Source organism: Balaenoptera borealis (assembly GCF_965194805.1).
Source record: "Balaenoptera borealis genome assembly, chromosome: 12".
Classification (NCBI taxonomy): Eukaryota; Metazoa; Chordata; class Mammalia; order Artiodactyla; family Balaenopteridae; genus Balaenoptera; species Balaenoptera borealis.
Window position 1 is genome coordinate 91,569,866 of NC_138869.1, and position 23,222 is coordinate 91,593,087.

The 23,222-nt window shown below is 37.4% G+C and overlaps 1 protein-coding gene and 1 long non-coding RNA gene across 5 annotated transcripts in view; one reads left to right on the forward strand and one right to left on the reverse strand.

Moving 5' to 3' along the window:
• The window catches only part of HDGFL1 (HDGF like 1), a 740,887-nt gene that overhangs the window by 10,254 nt on the left and 707,411 nt on the right, over positions 1–23,222 (reverse strand). The window contains exon 1 of one of the 4 annotated variants that reach the window (XM_082346428.1): positions 21,753–22,190. The exons of the other annotated variants lie outside the window; for them this stretch is intronic. The gene's annotated coding sequence lies outside the window, so the exon portion shown is untranslated. Of the gene's footprint in view, positions 1–21,752; positions 22,191–23,222 lie in introns of those variants that run through there. 4 annotated transcript variants of the gene reach the window in all.
• LOC309607661 overlaps positions 1–23,222 on the forward strand; it is a 345,875-nt gene that overhangs the window by 8,991 nt on the left and 313,662 nt on the right. The gene's annotated exons all lie outside the window — the stretch shown is intronic.

Here is a 23,222-nt window from a genome sequence, read left to right on the forward strand (position 1 = left end):
CAAATGAGTAAGTCAGGGCTTTTTTCAGCTGCCTTTTCAGGGTCAGGAAGCTCCACAGTGGCCCAGCTCTAGTTCACCACAGCACACGAGGGAGGGACCGTATTTCCTTCTACCCCACAGACTCCACCTCTTCTTGCTTCCAGCCTCAGATCCTAGCAGTGTTAGTTTCTCTCAACATTTTGCATTTCCTTCCATTTCTGGTCTACCAGTACCTTTAGTACGTGAAAGTTATTTAATTGTATCTTTTATATTTTATCTGCTATTTGCCATATGTTGGATCAAAAAGGGAAGGTCTCAAAGCATGAATTTATAACATCTTAATTAGGTATCAGGAAGTTATAAAATGTCATGCATACCCTTCCCCTTAGCAGTTTGCAAATTAATTGAGGAGAAAAGATTCTAACCTGAAACATTCTAGCAAGAAACATTTAGAGAATACAAAAGAGATTCTAATAAAAATAAAACTTGTAGCCATTTATACAAAAATAATCAGGGTAGGCTTTTTGAACACGGCAGGAGGAGTTGAGATTTTTCTTAAGGAATGAGTAAGATTTGAATGGACACGAAATATATGAATTTTAATTCTTTACAGATTCACTTTATTATGTGCCCTGAAGATGTGGTTTATGTACCTTCCACTAATGGCTTTGACGGCTACAAAGACAGTGTGTTAAATTTTAGACCTCTGGGTACACAGTCAAGTGGGAATATCGAGAGAGAATTTTAGGAGGCGTCCTAGCAGTTTCACATAAAAACTTGTCCCAGCAGTCATTCAATTTTGGAGAAGCTGATGCAAGAGGTGGAAATGTGTGTACATATCTATGTCCTCTAAGAAATATTAAGAGTATAACTACTGTGTTATTGCATTTAGAGGAACATTCTTCCAGGAAAGCATTAGCAACAACTAATTGGATCAGTATTCACTCATTTCCCAGAGAAATCCAGTATCTAAAGCTAAGTGTATCCTACTTCCCTCTGCCTGAGTTTTCAGCTTTAAGCTACTTCATAAACTATTCATATCCTCAGAAATCCTAAAAATAATTGCATTGCATAATGCCCTAATATACCTCTGATACCTGCTCATCAGGGTCTGACCTAGGGGTTCATCACACATGCCAAGAGGCAGTAAATGAATGGTAACCAGAGGCAGGACATTTTTTTTTTTTTTTAAATAAATTTATTTATTTATTTATTTACGGCTGTGTTGGGTCTTCGTTTCTGTGCAAGGGCTTTCTCTAGTTGTGGCAAACGGGGGCCACTCTTCATCGCGGTGCGTGGGCCTCTCACTGTCTCAGCCTCTCTTGTTGCGGAGCACAGGCTCCAGATGCGCAGGCTCAGTAGTTGTGGCACACGGGCCTAGTCGCTCCACGGCATGTGGGATCTTCCCAGACCAGGGCTCGAACCCATGTCCCTTGCATTAGCAGGCAGATTCTCAACCACTGCGCCACCAGGGAAGCCCCGAGGCAGGACATTTTGAAAATAGGCTCACAGTTTATTTAATGCCTCTGTTTAAGTCTCTCTTACTCACACTGCACCAATGTCCATCCAGCCATTTTACAGAAATAATGGATATAATTGGCCCTGTGCCTTGTTAATTCTGATGGTTAGCCTGACTCAGACTAATAACATTTCAAGTGAAGGTAAATATGTAGCTCTTGTGCATAGAAAAGAGCAACTGTAGGCTTCAGCCACAGGCTTTGGCAAGGTCTGCAAATGGATGACTAAATAGGTTCAAGGTAGGTGATGGAAATCAGGAGACAGGAAGATTAACCCACAAGACAGGTCTGTTTTAAGTCAGCTTGACTTCCATTTATTGCAACCCTGACATTGGAATAAACCTATTAAATATACTTTCAAAATGCAACCAAGTGGTAAAACATGATACCTCACTTTAAAACTTTTTAAATTGAATGCACCTGGTGAGGTTCTCTATCAATTTATGTTAATGCCACATACAAGCAAGCAGGACCTAATTACCAATTAAGCAATAAAGCTGTTTATAAGAGCAAATGTTCTCTGGGTCAAGTCCATGAAATATTTATATATATGTATGTATATGTATAATATGCATGTACATGTACATGTATGTATAAATATAAATGTAAATATATATACCTATATACACATACTATATTTCTTAAACTTTGTTATAATTGTCAACATGTGCTACTGAATACCAGTTTTATCGAGATATCTTCTACATAGTGATTTGATCTTCCTAAACGATGAGGGGATTCCATAATTATATAAAGTTCAGGGTCACTGTAAGTCCAAAACAAAGATTTTTTAAAATGCATGAAAAATAATTCTGTTTCTTAAATGGTCATTGACTGAGTCTTCTCATTCCAGATGTGGCTGTTTAAGATCCCAAACATTGCTAAGAGACAGAATTCTGACCAAACTCACCCCAGTCCACCCCAATCCAAACCTTTCTCTAGAGAGCTGGCGTAAAAGCTGAAGGTCAGGAAGCAGAAGTCTCACTTTATGTCCCTGTACTTAATACTATTATTGTCACAACTAAGGTAACTGCAAGCCTGCTACTCACTGCTTACTACACACTGTTGATGCAGCAGCACTGAAAAGAAAGATCTGATAATTTTTATGATTTACTTCAATTCAGGGAATTTTACCCTTGGAACCTGGACTCCGTGGTAGGAGGTAGTTTGATTTCAGTTCAGGTCAGTTTCACAAAAATTTAATGAGCATCTACAGGTACAGGGAATACGATGATGAACTCAACTAAATCCCTGTCTTCAGTGAGCTTACAGCTAAAAAATATTCTTATCTAACCTTTATCTGCCCTTGTCACAGATCACTACTGGACTTAAGCATCAGTGGGTACTAGTTCCAAATTGGTTGCCCAGTTTTAGTTGTGTGTGTGTTTGTGAGAGTGAGAGTGTGAGTGTGAGTGTGAGTGTGAGAGTGAGAGTGAGAGAGAGAGAGAGAGAGAGAGAGAGAAAGAGAGAGAGAGGTGTGGAGAGTTGAGTTAATCTTGCTCCTTAGTCAACAGGAAGGGCAGTATTATGCTCTCCTCTTCATCCACACTTGCTTCCAATTCCCTTCTCCTTCTCTCATAAACACGCACAGCCCAATGTAAAATGTGCAGTATTATTTTGCCTCTGTGTTTTGATTTACATGAATGTAGTGTGTCCTCAATCTCATTTCATCCCGTTTCCAGTAAATACTATCTTCTGTGTCTTCAATTGATCCACGTTATTTGATACATGTACAGTTTGTGATTCCAACTGATACATATTACTATGCACCACTAACTATACCCACAGTGTTTCACTTATTAATTTCCCTAGTAACAAACACCTGGACTGCCTCCAAATCTCCACTCACACACACTCACACACACATACACACACACCCACGTGTGCACTCTAATCAAAGTCCTCATTCCTGTTTTCCCGCTATGTGAGAATTTCTTTTTCTTTGGGATACAGAAACTGCTCCAGGTATTCTAAGTAGAGAGCAGTTTGATACAGGAATTAAGTGTTTAAAAATCAGTGGAAGGACTAGAAGAATCTGGACAGGTGAAAGCCCTCTTAGATTTCTGGGAATCTAGGGGTCTGAGAAACTGCAGCTCCTCCAGCACTGAAGTGGGTAATTCCCAGTAAGACATCTAGAGGCCACTGTGCAATCCCAGCCTGCCAAACCCAAGCACTTGCTGACCACTGTAATATTAGGCATCCCCTCAGCCTTCCAGATCACGTGCAGGTGTCACTCATCATTGACTCTTGGCCAGCAAGTGGGCCCTACAGGGAAGAGCATGTAAGAAAGAGCACATCTTTGTTCCACTTTCTGGGTTGATTACCCCTAAATTTATTTTTTCTGTACTTTTTAATTTATGAGAGTTCTCTCCAATTCTGACTCTTCTTTTATATAGTGTTTGGTTCTTCTTTTTTTTTTTTAATGGATATGATATATTCTCTTTTTTCTCTGAGATATTAATCATAGTTCTTTTGAATTTTTTTCTCCTCTCTGCATTGTGTTGACTGCAAGCATATTTCTTTTTCTGTTTATTTTGGTCTCCATCTTTTATGTTGGGTTCTTTCTCTTCTGTGTCTGGTGGTGATGTCTTTCCATCCTTGTTTCAGAATGATGGTTGGAAAGTCTCCGAGTGGGAGTGAGGCTTGTTCTGTGGCAGTCTTCGCTGCTGCGTGATCCTGACGACTGTGGCACTTTATTGGGGGAAGCCCCAATGGCGTTATCTGTCGGTCACTTCTCTTGAACAGGTCAGTTTTCCCAAAAAGAAATCTCCCACTTGGAAAGGAGAGGGTGAGGTGGTGGGGCTTGGAAGTGGATATAATTAGACTGGGCCAACTGGGCTTAGTGGCGACACTAAGCCCATGAAAGGAGCTGAAGGTCAGTTCGTAGATATTTATTTAGTCTTCTTTCAGAAAGATGACTCCTATCCTTACTCCTGCCTTTGCTTGGGTCTGATGTCCCCAAGCCCAGAGTCTACGTGGGTCAGCTTGTCCACACGATAAATGTCCAGTCCTCCGCTGGAGTAGAAGAAGTCCAGGCAGATGATCTGGAGGACCAAATGCTTTTGTATTTAAACCTTTCATCTTTCTGCCTGGTTATAGCCCCATACGATCCCCACGCTCAGCAGAAGGAGCTGCCTCTGATTCCTGGGCAAGCCCAGAATTCTGCCACGATGCAACCTGTTCCTTCTGGTTCCCTCCCCCACCATGCCCCTCCCCTTCTGCAGGCTTAGCTGGATTCTCTATTCTGTAAATAAGCTACTACATGTCTATTCTTTCCTAAGTTTTTTAAACACTTTCTTTTCTGATGCTGTCTTCCCTCCAGCTCTCTTCTTCCTTGGGAATCTGTGCTTCCTTTATTTTTGTCATGTCATTTCTGTGTTGTTTCAGGAAAAAACAGAGAGAAATGTGAAGTTCAACTTCTGCCATGCTGGTAGGTAATCAGTACAAATGCTAAATGGGAGCCTTCTGGATGGAAATGCTCTTATATTTTGAAACAATCAACTTGAGCGAAAAATGTATGGGTCAGATCAAGGGACAGTCTATAAAATAACTGGCCTGTTATCATCAAAAGTGGTCATGAAGGCCAAGGAAAGACTGAGGAAATGTTCCAGACTAAAGGTAACTAAAGAGGGATGAAAAATCAGAAGCAAGGTATGATCCTGGGTTGGATTCTTTTGCAAGGACATTGTTGGGACAATTGTCAAAACCTGAATGGGCTCTGTAGGTTAGATTGTAGTGAAGTATCATTGTCAATGTCCCGGTTCTAATGGTTGTGTTGTACTTCTTGCAAGATAATACTGTGGTTTGTAGGAACTACACACCGTAAAGTATTTATATAGGTGACAGGGCATATTGCTGGCAACATACTCTTAAATAGCTCAGGACAGAAAAAGTTCTGTGTGCTAGTCTTGTAATTTTTCTGTAAGTTTAAAATTAGTTCAAAATTAAAAGAAGGGAAAAAAATCTTGTTTTAACCCCTGATCCAATGGCGGGGGGGTAAAAAGAAACATAAAACAAAACTGCAGAGGTTAAAAAAAAAAAATGTACGGGTACCACTCTCTGTCTAGGTATCTATCCATCCATCCATATTCATTTTTAAAATAAGTTCAGTAGTTATGTTTTTTTGATGATTTCCCCCTTCCATATAATAGAGTGTTAATGCAATTTTCAATCTCTGTGAGTAAAATATATTGAAATCTTCTCCAACATCTGAGAACAATCATCTTCAAATGTGTACATTGTGAAGAAATAAGTGCTGGAGGGAGTTTCTTAGTCATCCAGGTTATGCTTACTTAAATATCTTAAACATGGTTACAAACTGGATCGGATGTCTATTTGGGATTGAAAGTCTGACTCTGTCACACATGGATGTGCTAAAATCTCACACATACTGTGGGTTAATTTCAAGTTTATATCCAAAGGATTCTTATTTCATCCAAATATTGTTCACACTTCCAAATGTCAATTTCACATACTTCTCTTCTGAATTTGCCACTGAATGTATTATTTTGATTAGTGTTGTCAGGAAGTACCTAAACATTTTTCCTTCTTGATTGGTAGCTAATATTCTTCAACAGATTCTTTATTAGTCCCAGGCTGCTTTGGTATGTGCAGGAAAGTGTGAAGAAATATGGGTTCTAGATCTTGCTGTCCTTCCTATTCTCTAAATTACTCTTGGCCTCAACTTTTCTCATCTGTACAAGAAGGGTCAGGGCTAAATCACTGATTCTAGTAGGGGATGGATATAACAAAATCACTGATAAGACAATACAGGCATGTCTGTCAACAGTGGCTGTGACATGGATTCAAGAGTCAAATCCAGCTGTTCACTTATTTTAGTTTTGTGACTTATTAATTTTTCTGAGCATATTATGTCCTCATGTAAATTAGGGCAAAATTAGGGTAATAATAAAAAAAATAATAAAAATTCTCACTCATATGCCTTTATGTGAGTGTGTGAAAATTAAATGTAATAAACTCTGTAAGGCATTTAGCTCATGCTTCAAATGCAGTGAGCACCCAGTAAACATTAGCAACAACTATAAAATGCCAACATTACTGTTGCATCAAAACGGTGCATAGGGGGCTTCCCTGGTGGCGCAGTGGTTGAGAATCTGCCTGCCAATGCAGGGGACATGGGTTCAAGCCCTGGTCTGGGAAGATCCCACATGCCGCGGAGCAACTGGGCCCATGAGCCACAACTACTGAGCCTGCGCGTCTGGAGCCTGTGCTCCACAACAAGAGAGGCTGCGACAGTGAGAGGCCCGTGCACCGCGATGAAGAGTGGCCCCCGCTCGCCGCAACTAGAGAAAGCCCGCGCACAGAAACGAAGGCCCAACATAGCCAAAATAAATAAATAAATAAATTAATTAAAAAAAAACAAAAACAAAAACGGTGCATAGGGCTGTGGAGAGAAAACTAATCATATAATTCATTCATATATTTGACATTTATTGAGCACCTCCTAAGTGCCAGATGTTGTTCTAAGCATTCATGTTATAAAATGTCTCCACCCACACAGTTTACTTACATTTTAGTGGGAAACACAATAAAAATATATGACAAGACATCATGGAATATTGCTAACACAGAGTGAAAAAGGCCGCAAAGGAAAACGAAGTAGGATAAAGGAATGCAGAACGATTTGGGATGGCAGATGCTCTTTTCTATAGGGTAGCAGGGAAGGCTCTTCTGAGGAGGAAGCATTTGAGTGGAGCAGACTATACAGACATCCAAGGGAAGAGCTTTCCAAGCAGTGGGATCAGGATATGCCAAGATCCTGCATGTGAGCAAACTTGCTGTGTTAGAAGGAGAGCAAGAAGGCCACGTGACCACAGATAGGGAGGGGGGGTAACCATAGGAGATAAAAGCAGAGGTGTAGACAGAGGCCAGAAAGGTAAGACCTTGTAGAACACGGTAGAGACTTGGGACTTTAAGTGTGATTAGAAACCATCAGAGTATCATGAACAGGGAATTAACATGACTTAAGTTTCAAGCACACCTGGGTTTAAATCCTCCATGGGAAAGTTGTGAACCCCTCTGGCTTGTTTCTTCACTTGTTCTTGGAAGGTTTAAAAGAAACAATGCATGTGAAAGCAACAGACACAGTGTTTGGCACAAAGGACATACTCGAGATCCTTAAACATTAGAAATTCTTCTTCCTCACCTGAAAGTCTGGGGTGAGAAGAGACACAAGACCGGTTTCAACTCATGCTTTCCCACTGGTTAATCCCAGCTGCTGACATTACCTTCATCACAGCCACTCTTTTGGACGAAAGCATTTTTTCCCTTAAAAGATGCCTGTAATAACACGTGTTACGTAAGAGGAATTAGTTACACTGGCCTTTACTAACAGGAGTCCTAGTTACTAGTTGGTGATACTTTGAGCAAATGGGGAACAAGGTTTGTATCACAATTGATAAGGGGGTAAAGGGCAGCGTGTCTCAAAGGGACACTGCAGAGAGAGCCCCCTTCATGGCCTCTGGAGAACAGTGTGATCGCTGGTCCTGGAGTTGGAAAGAGGACGTTACATAACAGCACCCTGTGAGGGGGTGGGCGACGGGGTTGATGAATGAGATGTTATCTTTAGACAGCCCTCCACTCAGGGCAGGGATTTGTTTTCCTTTTCCACACTTGAGGAGTATATGTCACATGGAGCCACACAGAGAGTAACAGATACACTCATATACTGGAGGCCAAGATGTCAGAGCCAAGCTCTTCTCAGGTTCAAGGTTTAACACCCGAGGCTTTCCTGGACTAAGTGTTTCATTTTGGAAAGAGCATTTTCCATTTGATCCTTGCTTCTTCTTTGCTCCTTCTTAGTTTCATCTTTTATTATGATATTTGTATTGGGCCATTGCCTCTCAGTGACTCAGTAAGTGGTTATTCAGCGCTGTGGATTTTTCTACCTAAAGCAATCAGTTGTGAAAATCTAAGGGTAGGAGAGGGGGGTCCCAAAAATATATGCTTTCTTGTCAATGATTCAAAGAAGGCCTACCTGCCTTGGACATGACTTAACTTGAATATTATACAATATTTTGTGTTGGGAAAAAAACTTTGTAACACAATTATACCTGGAATGCTAGTGAAGACTGTAGCAAATTCTAATTATAAAAATGTTCTCTAGGTCTGCTCCATATAGAAATTTATGTTCTATATATATATATACATATATATATATATATATATATTTTTTTTTTTTTTTTGGCTGTGTTGGGTCTTCGTTGCTGCATGCGGCTTTCTCTACTTGCAGCCAGCAGGGGCTACTCTTCGTTGTGGTGTGCAGGCTTCTCATTGTGGTGGCTTCTCTTGTTGCGGAGCATGGGCTCTAGGCGTGCGGGCTTCAGTAGTTGTGGCTCGTGGGCTCTAGAGCAGGCTCAGTAGTTGTGGTGCACGGGCTTAGTTACTCCGCGGCATGTGGGATCTTCCAGGACCAGGGCTCGAACCCGTGTCCCCTGCATTGGCAGGCGGATTCTTAACCACTGCGCCACCAGGGAAACCCTGAAATTTATGTTATATTTTCATGACATGATTCAGTACCTTGATAGCAGATATGGTACCATGTTTTGAAGTTTCCACATAGACTGAAACTCGACATTGAGTCCCCAGGTCTCCAAAGCTGAAAATGGAGGAAAAATCAGTCCAGATTCAGTCTCATCTCTTGTCTTCATCTAATTAAAGGGATAGGGATGTTTCCACTCTGGCCTCAGGAGAGACTCACAACTTTTGCCTTGGGATTCCAAATCCTAGCTGTAAACAAATCTATGCTAGTCTGGTAGGTGAGATAACCATTACACAGTAAAAGATTCATGTCCTGAACCTCTCAGATGAGAGTTCTAAATGAAAATAAATGTATAGATGATACTTTCTTATGAATCACATGGGCTTATTTCCCAAATCTTTTCTCTTTATCTTTTCATATGGAATTCAATGTTAGCTATCTACTGTTACAAATTTTCTTGCAGCTGTCCCAATTAAATTATTCAGGATGCAGTTTCTTGCCCTTTTACCTACATTCCACATGCTTTTAATCCTTTTTATGTAATAGGTGGGAAATACATTATAAATAAATGAGAAAACCGTTTCCATCAGGTAAAATCTCCCTTTACCTTTCTTGCCTCTTACTCTTAACTGAATTTTATTACCACCCATTCTTTTTTTCTCTATTCTGTTTTGAAGCTAACCATTCTTACTCTTAATCACATATTTTTACTGCCTTCTCAGTGAAGTTGTTCCATCAATTATTCACTCTTTCTTTCCTGTAATTTTTCAATCTTTATCAGATCTTCCCCTCTAAGCACTGATTAAAGATCTTTCATATTAAAAATGTTATTTCTCAAAAGAATGTTATTTTCTGAATCTTCCCTCCCCATCGAGCTCCCCCTCTCCATCTTTTTCCCATCATCTTCACACTACTTGGAGAAGCCACTTCACCATTTAACTCTCACTCCTCTGCTCATCTCTTTACACCTTTTCCCTCTACCACTTTACAAACTATGCTTTCAAATTTACCTTCTAATGTCTATGTCCAATGACCTCTCCTGGTCCCTGACTCCTCCTCACTCCTTCTCAAAAGTCATACCAACCTTGTTTTTTTTTTTGGCCACAGTCCTTTAAAAACTCGAGTATCCATTGATGTGTATTACATTATCAGATGATATGCTGGGTCTAGGGAATCAAAAATAACTAAAAGAGTCTCAAACTAGATGGAGTTCACAGTCTAGGAGGGTAAACAAACCCATACACAAACAGAATACACAAGTCCTTTTCATACTACCTTTTCTGGTAAAAAGGCAGACTAGATTTCCAGAAACTTTATCCTAACAAAAAACACTTCAATTGATCCAAAACTATTTTGTGTAAACTTCTCTTCAAACGCCCTGCTTAACTGGCAGAAAAGCAAAGGACATCTTCAAGGCCAGCAAAAATGTGAAAATGTGAAGCAAGAAAGGCAAACAAACTCTGGAAGTAGTGCTTTCCTTGAGAGCTGCCAGATCCTGAACTGTACTGGCGACAGAAACATAATTAGGAGAAAAAACATGGTACCAATCAAAGTGGATGGCTGAGCAGAGGAAGCCCTCTCCCTGTCATCTCTCTACCACAAGCTTCCCTCCAACACTACGTAAAACTTAGAATTCTGAAGGACAACTTTCTCAGAAATAACACAGTGAGGAAAAAAAAAAAACATTAAAAAAAAAGTCATAAATGACTAAAATATCAGCAGTAAAAGTCAGAAGGCAATGAAACAATATCTTAAAGGTGCTAGGAGGATATAACTTACAACCTAGAATTATATACCCAGTTATCTTTCAAATGTTATGGCAAAGTAAGGACATTTAGAGGATTTTATGCCAAAAAAAGATCCCTCACAAATGTTCCTTCCAAAGACCCGTTTAAGAAGAAGAAAAAAGTATGTCAGAAGAAACGATGAAGAAAAAAAATGTTGAAGATTTGGGTAAATATAAATAAACATTAATTGTATAAATCAATAACAACTACTTTGTAGGGATAATAAAAGGAATATTGAATTGAATACTTATAATAACATAGCATGTAAATCAGAAAGTGGTAGTTGATTTTTCTATTTAATTCATTTCTGCTATTACATATTCTTCTTCCTTTTCTTTTCTTTGAGATTAATTTACTCTCGTTTTTCCAATTTCTTGAAACAGTAAGGTCATCAATTTCCAGCCTTTCAAATGTTCTAATGTATAAATGAAAGACGTACATTTTCTTTTAAACTCAGGTTTAGCTGCATCCTAATCATCTGAGGTCTTATTTTCATTATCACATAGTCAAAAAAATTTTTTTAACTTCCCTTTGATTTCTTGTTTGACCAGTATATTATTTAGAAGTGTATAACTTAATTTGCTAAAAGTTGAGTACTTTTTGGTTATATTTTTTTACTGATTTTTAGCTTAATTAGGGCCTTCAAGACTGTAATTTTGGTCTCTGTTCCTGCAAGATTGCCAAAATCTCTACTTATTAATCTGCCTCTTAGTAGAGGTCCTCTGTCCAAAACGTTGGATCCTAAGTCTTTTGCCCTATATCCAGAATCAGCAATGTTCTGAAGTTAATAGTGGATTCTCTCTTCTCTGTATGGTTTCCTCGTCTCAGAAATTACTTGTCCTAAAGTCTTGGTTGCCACAATAATTTCCTAGTTCCTTTAAATAGACTATTTTTTAGAAAATTTTCTCAGCTTTACTGGTTGTTCTCAGCGAAAGCCTAACTCTGGCTGAAATTATAGCCCAATTAAAAACCTTCAAATTTAATTTTATATTTGTAACTTGGTATTCTTAAAAACCATCACCAAAATTATGCACTTTGCCACCTGAAAACATACAAGTCCCTCTGTTTCAATTACTCCTTTGTTGTTAATATCAGTCTACTTTATAATGTTATCCAACTAGAGTGTAAGTTCTTGAAGGCAGGGACCAATATTTGACTACACTTTCCTGTAGAAATCTCAGTTGGTATCTTTAAGGAAGAAGATTTAAAAGAAGTGGAAAGAAGCACTGGAAGAGGGATAAGATAGAATAAAACCAAATCAAAATAGGAAAATATGGTCTATTTTTCAGAAAAAGACTTTTTAAAAACTCTTACGGAGGAAACAGTAAAATAGCATTCCCCAATCTTAGAGCCCTCCATAATTTCATATCTTGCCATTGCATGTATCTTCACCTTTTGCCTGATTAATTGAAAAGAGTTGGAACATTCCTGATTATTTCTTTCTCTGGATTTCATTTGTCAACAATGCTTCTTTCTTCTATCACTGTATGTAACAGAAAAATACTGAATTGCCTTTCTTACCAAAAGGAAATTTTTACTGGAATATTCTCATTGGGAAGCAGAGATTGATATATTTTTATCAGCACTTCCCCAACTAGTTACATTATGTTACTGTGTATACCGTTCTCATCCACAGTGATGTTATAAAAAGCCATAGTGCATGCTGGGTAATGCAGACTTCAAGCATCCACACTCTATTAATTAATTCATCACCTAAAAGCTAAGTATTGATTTTTTAATGGTTTTACAAATCTATTTAAGCTTCTGTGATGTGATTAAGAGGGTGTGTGTTTACTGTAAATTATGTAACAAGTACAATGGTATTACTCTCAGAAATACCAAACAATTTAGCTTGTGAGAAAAGAGGGAAAAAGATTTTTAAAATATTTTCCCAAATACTGATGATTTATTCAATAGCTATTATAAGCCATATTAAAATATGACTTTTTAATTTAAAAAAAAAAACCCTGTTATTTCAAACCATGGTACTACGTTTCTTGATTTGTGATGAGAATGAAATCATATACCAGTGACTTTTTTTTCCCCTAAATCCTATTGAAAATTATAGTGGAATACATATTCTTTAATTGCTAGAGTTGGTCAGAAATTTTTCACTTTAGTTCTTCTTTGGAATATTATGGAACATGTGGAATTATTTTGTATGTTTTCATTTTCATTCCTAGAAAAGTTTTAGCTCACAAGCCATTTAGAAATATTCTTGCATGTATTTACTTATAGTATTCCTTTATCTTTTATAATAATGGAAACAAAACCATGCAATCTATTCTTTAATTCTTAAAATAAAAAGATTTAACTCATCAATTTACTAAGACTAGAAACTGTCATTTATAGGATAAATTGATTTTTAATAGCAATATGGAAAAATAAAATACTTTGGAAACGACAGGAACTGCATTCAGAACACATGATTTTATAAGTACATTTGGAAAAGATAAGAGTCATTTATGTATCTGCACAAACTTAAGTGTGTCATCTGATGATATACAGCATAAACTGTCATATAGAGTATGACAGTGACATGTATGCTTTGGCTTATTCTCGCAAAGAAATTTTACTGCAAAGTCTATAAAGATTCTGGAGATATTTTACCAAAAACTCTACCATGTTTTCCTATAGTACAGTGTGATACAATCTGAAAACTAATTCACCTTGAAACATTTCAGACATTGCTAATATACATGGCAGAGAACGTTTCTTTCTAAAATTAAAATGATCGGCAAGAACTGTGTGTGAGTGTGGGTGGTGTGTGTGTGTAGAAGAAAAATAGTTATAGGAAAGAGTTTCAAGTAAAGAGGTTTTTTGCTTACTGTCAAAGCAGAAAAATATTCCGGTGCTCCTTTCCCAGCTAATCTTGACCTCACAACTACCTTGGAAAAAAACTGGTCATTAGATAATTATGTGGTTGACCATTTTCTTTTACTTTATACTCTAGAGGAAAAGGCTGCAGTATTTTTACTAAGAACAGTTGCTGCTATTATTCAGTTTTTAGATGACATTCAACTGGTAATGGGAGATGGGAGCTATTTGAAGCTACTCATCATGCAGAGATAAAAAGGCTGCAGAATCTCCTGCTAGGTCTTTTGATAGCATTAATTAGCAGCAGAGTTAAGGTTGGTATATATCTGTGACTTTCTTAAGTCATAGTTAGTTTTTTATTCTCAGTGTCAAAAGAAGAAAAAAAAAAACAACCAACGTCAGAATGCCTCATATTTTATGAATAAGAAAATGAGACTTTTTTGCAATTAAAACTAAATATGTGCATGTGCAGTCAGTTTTGACTTAGGGAAGGACATGCCCTTTTTCGAGGTTTGGTTCCTTCCTAGCTCTTTCCAAATAATCACCATTTGGCATTTCTTTAAAAGTGTGCATAATTAGGATTTTAAACAGGCTTTTATAGGTTATGAAGAAGTCCTCTCATTTGTGGTTAACTTCAAATAAGTTTTTGGACTCTCAAAATGAAATTAAGCATTACTTATTTACATATTTCTGCACAGAGCCCATCCCTTCTGCATCTGTGTACTTCACATAAATACAAACCCACAGGTTTAAAGTATGCCACCAACAGAGTGTCATCAGAGATCTCTACTATCTAAGTTGCCATTTCTGAAAATGTACTCCATACAATGTAAGTTTCTCAATGGTAAATGGTGAATGGACATGGATAGCTATATTGGATATTATCCCACAAAGAAAATGCCAGGAAATAGAATTCACGGAGAAAGAGAAGATCATAAAATGTGATTTCCTGTATCAGAATGAGCGAAAGACTAGTCAACAGGAATTCCAGAAGAAATCCCTGGTGTCCATCATTTACAAGCTGATCCTTAGATGACTTACCATGTAACCTTCTGGAACCCTGATCACACCTCTGTATGTGATTCATTTAGTAAATTTATTTTCCGTGAAATCCTTTTGCATATGCTATCTCTTTCCTATTCTGACCCTCCTCTGAAATACCCACTTTAATCAGAATTGGTACTAGATCAGAATAAGAACTAATGAGCATTCTTAATCATTGGAATGCATTTGTTTACTCAAGGGTGTGTGGTTTTATCTGTCATCAAAACCTCTGGCACCTAAGCTTTCCCAAAATTTTGGCAAATGACTGTATAACTAGAACGGGGCTGATAGACTCTTGCCCTTTGGAGCACCTCAGTTAGCCTCTGGGCATGGCCCTCTGGCTAGAGCAAGTGGCCCAGCCTAAGGGAAATGAGAATAAGGAGCCTGGTCCAAAACTAAAAAGTTACCTAAAGAGGACAGATCATGTGACATAAGGCAAACTGGATTAGATAACTGTAGACTTGGTTCTTTCCTGCTCTAGAGTCTTGGTTACTTATCTAAGCTTCTGGGAACCCGGAAAGAATAGGAAGTAAATAGAGCTATATAGAGTCTGAAAGTCAGCTAGACAGCTGCCACAGCTGGGCCTGAAGACTTTTTTTTGCAGAGGCCCCTAGGGTCTGGGATGGAGGCAGTCAGGAGCCATCTATCTAAAGACTCCTTAACTACAGCTTGACAAAAATAAAACATTCATTGTTCATATTTTAATCAGTCTATCGTAATATTAAATAATAAATAAGCACCTTATTTTTAAATTAGTAACTGTTACTGTTTGTTCTATATTCAATTTGATAATGGATGGCTTAAACCAAATCAGTTTCTCTTGCTTCTCTATTTCCATTAAATTAGAAAACTAATTCACAACTGAAGGCCTTTGACAAAGGCTGCAAGTGTTGATGTATCTGTCAGATAGTTCTGGCTACTTGGATTAAACCCAGAAGTTCCTGTTCTCCCTTCCTGAAGACCACTCAGCAGTGTGTCTGAGACCAAATGTTGACTACATCACATTCAGAGGCTAGTTGTTGGACAGTTTTAACTCGGGTGATAATAGTAACTGCTTTTTAATCAGTCTTTCAGTGTACTCAGTGCTGGGAAACATTTATGTTCTGTTGAGGAAATTGGATGATATTCCAAAATACGTCCGGTAATACATGATTGACTGTTTCTTCCAGTGAGTGTAGTAAAAAGTCAGTTTCTTGGCAATGAAGTCATTTAGATGACAGTACAGTTCTTAGAAATCCTGATAGTCTTGCACTTAGAACCATGATCATTTGATTCTAAAGTATTAGGTCATGTTACTCAGAATCTTGAATATTTCTTTGGCATTATAAGTCACCTAAAGAAGTTATTTTTTAAAATAAATCTTCTCTTGCCTCCTATCAGATACTTATGTGTGTGTACCTTTCATTGATAGTCAGCATACTGTAGCATAGATGTGTATATCATGCTTAAAAAGCATACCTTTAGAGGCAAAATTTGATTGTATTTTCTTATTTATTTATTTATTTATGGCTGCATTGGGTCTTCGTTGCTGCACACAGGCTTTCTCTAGTTGCAGCGAGCTGGGGCTACTCTTCGTTGCAGTGCGTGGGCTTCTCATTGTGGTGGCTTCTCTTGTTGCGGAGCATGGGCTCTAGGTGCACGGGCTTCAGTAGTTGCGGCATGTGGGCTCAGTAGTTGCAGCTCGTGGGTTCTAGAGTGCAGGCTCAGTAGTTGTGGCGCACGGGCTTAGTTGCTCCGCAGCATGTGGCATCTTCCCGGACCAGAGCTTGAACCTGTGTCCCCTGCATTGGCAGGTGGATTCTTAACCACTGCGCCACAGAGAAGTCCAAATTTTGATTGTATTTTCAATTTTAATTCTTTTCCTCACCACTGAATCAAAATTCAAAGACATATTATCGACTTTCAACTGTTTTCTCTAATTAATGTGGTAAGTGGATTGTCATCTTTGTGCAGCTTTTTTTGTTCATGTGACAATGCCTTTCCTTGTTGATCAGATAGCTGAAACTATGTCAATTAGGAACCAAATGTTATTTCCAGTTTATATTGTTTTTTAAAATAATCATTATTTAAATGAAAAGCCAATTGTTTCTATCCAACTGCAATATAAAAATATCTGCTAGCACATAGAGAGTAACTAAACCTCCACTTTGTATGCCACTGATACAATATCCAAGTGTGCCTTCAGATTAGAGAATATTGCCAATTGATCATTCTGCTCTCTCTCTGAAACAATTTTTATGAAGCGTGCAGGTTTTACAACTTCTTAGCGATACCATGACTTGCATCTAGTTTTGTACTTTTGCATGACAGCTTTTCACGCTGAAAGCATTATTTTGCCCTATTTTGGAAGTACTCTTTGGAATATAAGAAAGGTTATTATACTTCGAAAATGACAAGAAATCTTTGATGAATTTATGTCACTCATTGACAAAGCTTCATAATAAACAATACTCTGAAGAGTTAGGAAAAAATGGATTGAGTCTCCAATAAAAATCTTATTTTCAAATATTTGTTATTGATGCCTTTTATACTTTAGTGGATAACTTATTAGACATTAGTTTATTTTATGACATTGTGATAAAATTCAATACAATAGTAATAATAAATTTAGCAAATAAAAAGAATAGCACTGAATTTATAACACTTAGTTAGGACAAACTCTACCCTAATAGTATGTTAGTCAAGATAAACTGACCAGGTCATTCCTTACAGTTATGTTAAACCTTAAAAATGTAACATCAGAGAATATTTGTGAAAATCATAATTAATTTACATTTCATATTTGTGAAAGGTATAGAAAATATTCTAATGTGTTTTCCAGGAAAGCTATCAAACTGCCAGCAGAGGACTTACTATCCAAATGTGTATTTACTATCCAGCAGTGCGTTGCCAACAACATTTAGAAAGACTTCTAGAAAGGATGGAATCTGTGTTACTCATCAATATGTCCTTAGTGTTGAACACAATGTCTGACACACAGTAAGTGCTTAATATCATTTAAATGATAAGTTAATAAGTAAATATGAGATTGCATGAAACTGAGAACCCAATATCATGGTGTCTAAAATGAGGGCTTCCAACAGCTTGCCTGTCACATGAGTGGTTGCTTTGGATTGAGTGAGCTTGATGGGTTTTGTAGAGTTTGCTTTTGTGTTGCTGGACCTGGACTTTGTTTCTGGGATTGTATGGTCTTGGAAACATCTAAATGAGCATATTCATATGAATGAGTACCTGTGGATTTTGGAAGACTGATTGAAGGGGAACTCTTTGAGAAATTTTAAAAACTAAGAACTATTGGTGAAATACTATCAGTATCAGTGAATATTGTTAAATTAAATCATATTGGAATCATAAAGTAGAGCAACATTTTTGAGGGATGTGTGGAAAATAACGCAGGTGTACTAGAGAGGAAAACATGTACTAAAGAGTTAACATTTATTTGCCCCTTTTTATCAGATACACCAATATTCAGTGAGGGAGTAGGGACATCAGCCACATAAAACTCTTATTTGAAAAAGAAAAAATGGAAGACATTCAGCAGTTGCTGGTTTGCAATATCGCTATGGTGCAGGCATTATAAAGCTTCCTAAACTGGCACTGGGGAAGCTTTCTAATAGACTCTGTTTTCCATTTATCTGTATAGTTCTGGGTTCTGACTTCAGCAGGGAAGGGGTCTATGTTCACTGTCCTCCATGGCTACATGTGCAGTAGGACATGTACCCCTTCTGAGGATGGTAAAGTTTTTGGAACCTGTTCCTGTTTATAGAAGGGTGAGAACTCAAGTGTATTTTAACTTTGAACAAAAAAATGTTTAGTGCCAGATTTTGGTGTTTTAGGCAATACATATCCCACAAAAACCAGTTAGTTCCATGTACCAATATTCACACATAGAGTTTTTTCCTAGATGGAGTTCTCAAATCTGCTCTATTTATTGTATCCTTCAACCCCACCACATCTCCTTCTCTCCTTAGTGGTAGCTATTTTGAAGCTACAGACTTATAAGACCATAACCTCAATTTGACATTTATTGCAAGACTGGGATTCAAGGAGCTCTTGTCCCTCAAGAATGTTTTTTTCCTCTAATTTCCTGCATCTTGGAGCAATAGGATATTCTCATTCTTCAAAGTCTCAGAGTTCTAGGCTTTCTCCATTCCCTTTTATTTCTGCTTACAAAATGGTGATTTTTCCTATGATCTTTTCTTTTTCCTGCAATATCTTGCCAAATGCATTCAATAGTAGCCAATGAGCACTAGGAATTTTAATCTTTCTAACTATTTCCAGATGCCTAAAGAGTAGAGTGCCTAGCTTCAATGAGTCTATAATCTAATTGGAGAAACAGGAAATATATATATATGTGTGTGTGTGTGTATATATATATATATGCAATGATAATTAAAAATATTAGTTTCAATATTTACTAGATGGTTAGCACTTGATTCAGAAATTAAGTTTTATTCTAGTTCAAAGAAAGTAATGGTCACCATCTCAATTCAAACAATGGCAACCATTGCAGACTTTGGAGGGAAGGAACAGTATAATCATAAAAGAGTTTTAGAAAACTTCTGGGTAACTAAGCCTGTGTATGTAAGATAAAAAAATGTGATATTGACAGTTTGTAAATTCATGCTATGCCCCTCCGGGGCTTTAGTGTCATTTTGAGATGATGCTGGAATTGAGAATATCAACAGTACTTTACAGCAGAGATGATCCATGCAGCGATCAGATTTCTCATTTAATCTCATTAGCTAAGAAATGTCAGATAGTCTGCTGAGAAAAAAAAGACGGTATTCTACACCCTGTGTGTGTTTATAAATATCTACCGATACTTTAAGATAAGCATTGAGAATAATTCACTAAATGATAGCTGTAATGAAGTGTGAAATAAATGATCATCTTTGTTGGTAATAAAGATTATTGTGCTGGGCAAAAAACATATTTATCATTGTAGCCTTGGCAGTACAGACCTGCTATAACAAGGGAACTAAACAAACAAACAAGCTACAAGCCAAACATATGAAATTAATTTGCTGTTTAAATCTATGTGGTAGATATGACTAAGACACCTGTCACTGGGGTCAGAAGGTACCTTTGAGGACATTTGGAATCCCAGACAATAGCTGAGGGGCCCAATCGAGCAATGCCAACTTTCAGCTGCTTCCTAGGATCTGAGGGAGAAATTTTAAGTGAAGAGATTTTCTTAGGACTGTGTCCCAAATGTGACCACCATGATGATTTGGCCAGACTCATATCCAGCTCATCAAAGTGGTGCAGTGTTTTAGGTCATGATCAAAATTTAATTATTTTTAGGTAGAAAAATCACCATACTATCTTCAGAAAATTTTTTATAGTCATTTCCCATGGCACCAATACATCCCTTACCAACACTCCTTCTCATCACAAAATCATTCTTATTCCAAAGCATAAAGTTTTTGTATCACAAAAGAAACATTCTGACATTTTGCAAAGGGAGGAGAGGATTGTCATCATGAATAACAATTTTGAAATTGTTTATTATTTCTGAGCATCTCTCTTCACATTAATTTTAAGCAGATGTTAAATTTATAAGTAATAGTTGTATAATTAATAAGACGGTACACGATTCAAAGCAAGTAGAATATGTGTGTTGCCCATGTTTATTTTAACTGAAATTGACCTCAAACTGTGCTCTGTAATGTATTTTTGACCACTTTCTACATGTTGACTCTTACTTAAAATTAATTTAACTTATTACTATAAATCTCAGTTAAAGTTGCATATTAGTTAAGTTGCATATTTTTTTCATTTTAAGAATAATGAGATAGGAAGACGTATGTGCACCATAATTCCTCTTAGGGAGAGCACTGCCTTTGTTTAGGAAAATTATTTAAACCCTACATGCCTTGCATAGCCTGGGAGTACTTCCTTCTTTCCTCACTGGAGCCTAGGAGTTGTCTCACACTAAGATGTCAGAACATGTGCTTAACTCTTCTACATAATAGAAGGAGAAAAATGGGCAGCTCCTGAGGGAAAATCCAGAATAGAAAAGTAGGCAACCAGGAAGTTGGGTATGACATATTATGAAATAATGCATTTGCTTTAGTACTAAGTAAAAAAACACAGTGGCATCAAAAGCCACTTAAAAATATTTTAAGACATAGAACCAGTTGAGCAGAAGAAAATAGTTTACATGTGTTGACCGTGGTTACTTTAAATGGTGGGATTAGATGATTGTTCTTTCCCCTTTTTAATTTTTGTGCATTTTCCATGTTTTTCATAACAGGCTTATATTATTTTTCAATCTTTCGCTATAAAATGTTAACTATTAACAAGCTGGATAAAGTGTATGTTGTGTCTATGTATGTATGTTGGTATGTGTATGTCAGGTCTGTGAGTTTCTGTGTTTGTGTGTATGTGTGTGTTTGTGCCTTTCTTAAATTTGCCAAACGCTACTTATGTGACATTGAAAAAAGTTATTTAACTTTTCCATACCTCAGTTTTCTCTTCTCTAAAAAATGGGGATAATACTATTTCTTTACAATACTATAATAATACTACTTCTTTTTAATATTATTTCTTTCACAGAGATACATGAAGACTAAATGAGTTAATGTTTGAAAAGATAGAAAATGTTCAATAAATATTAGCTTTCATTATTGCCATTATTCTTGTTATTGTATGGGTAGTTTATAGATTGGTATGTATGCACATAGAAAGACTCCAAGTAAACTGAATAAAACACTAACATCTGTTAACACTCAGTGATGGGATTATAGGAAACTATTTTCTGACTTTATATAACTTTTTTTATTTCCACAATAAACACCTATTATTTCCACAATTAGAAAAAAATATTTTGAAATGTGAGTTCCTTTTCTTTGAGAAATTTAGTTCCTTTTTTCTTTTGAAGAGAATATAGTATTTTGTTTGCCTGAAATGGTATAACATATCTAAGAGACACATTTTAAGAGCTAAGACGCTGAAGTGCAGGGGAAATGCTGTGTATGGAGATTTCTTCTTTGCTTTCTACAGCTGCGTCCTTAGGAGATAGACTTACCTTCTGGGTGAAGTATTTTAACTTCTTGATTTATTAAGTCTGTAAGAACAACACACTCTTCTTGTGATACTTACTTGCAAAGCAAAAGGAGGCATGTCTTCAATATAACAACCATATTAAGTTGACCATGTTCAGTTTTGTGTCCAGATTGCAGGGATACTTTCAGTCATCACAGGCTATGGAGACTTGGGAAGCTGATACTAGAGGGCTGGTACTGGCTTGACGCTGAAAGAATTATTGTCTGTGGAATCATATCAGACAGAGTCAGAGAAGGGAGATGCTTGCTGGGTCCATCCAAGAAAGAAGACTGGATCGAAAATGGAGTTCCTCACTGGATGGGGACTTCTGACCATCAAGCTGTTGCTTGCACACACCAAGGCCTGATGGGAGATTCACTAAGCTACAAGGTAGTCCTTTCTGCCTCCCTGTCAGCACCAAAGGGGCCGCAGGGCTATTAAAAAGCTCATGAGATCTTGGGAATGTTTCCACAGGCTCCAGATGAACTTTGATCAGATTCAAGCCATGGAATCATGTCTTGATCATTGATCATTTAAGCCATGGAATTCTGAGAGAAGAGCATAGACATGGCATTTCCCTTGTTCAGAGAGAATCTCCACGAATCTTAAAATATACATGTATTTTGATACATGGCTACTCATATGGGGTTATTGTGTTTCACTAATAGATGTCTGAGAATGACTGCCCTGAGAGAGTCAATAATAGCAATAACAATAACAACAAAAATAATAACGCATGTGTTAGCTCACTGGGAAACCTGCAACAGCATCCATCTTGAGCTACCGCCAGAATCTAATTCTACCCTCAGCAGTTACAGGTCTCTAGAGGATGACTTAGAAGATTTAGTAATAATTTGCATCAAAATAGTTCTTCTCTTCCCCCAAAGGATTTTTATCTGTAAAAGTAATGGAGATGATAAGGAAATGGCCTCAGCCTTAACACTGTCCTGCTTTGAAACAGCTGCATTCAGGCACGTTAATGGGGAGCCCAACCTAAGGCTACCAGCTAGAGAGACTGAAGGGTTTCCTGGAAGATAACTCTATGGGAACAGAAAACCCAGCAGACAAATACGGTCCTGTAAGAAAGCCTATTAGCAGTGGGGAGAGCTGTTCCTATGGATATTTGTTACTAAGCTATTGGTCCCTGCCCAGACTCTACTTCATGGAGTAGTCGGAGCCTCAGAAATGTTGGAAGGGGAGGGGCTATCATTTTTTTAAGGGCTATTTTTTAAATTACCATTATGGAAATATGTAACACTAGGCTGAGGAAAGGGATTCTCCAAACCACTGCTTAGAGTACAATCTGCCTTTACACTTGGACAACTCCAGAGAATTGAGCAATCCTTTGTCAATAAGCAGCATCACTGCATGTTAGAAGCAGAGAGCTTTTAACAGTGCAGGAGAACTGAGTAAAAAAGGAGGAAAATGGAGAGCAAAATGGTATAGGAATTGACTAGACCTGTTTCATGGCACATCTAAGACATCTCCTGGGTAGTATTTTAGGATACTGTAAGTTCCTGAAAATGT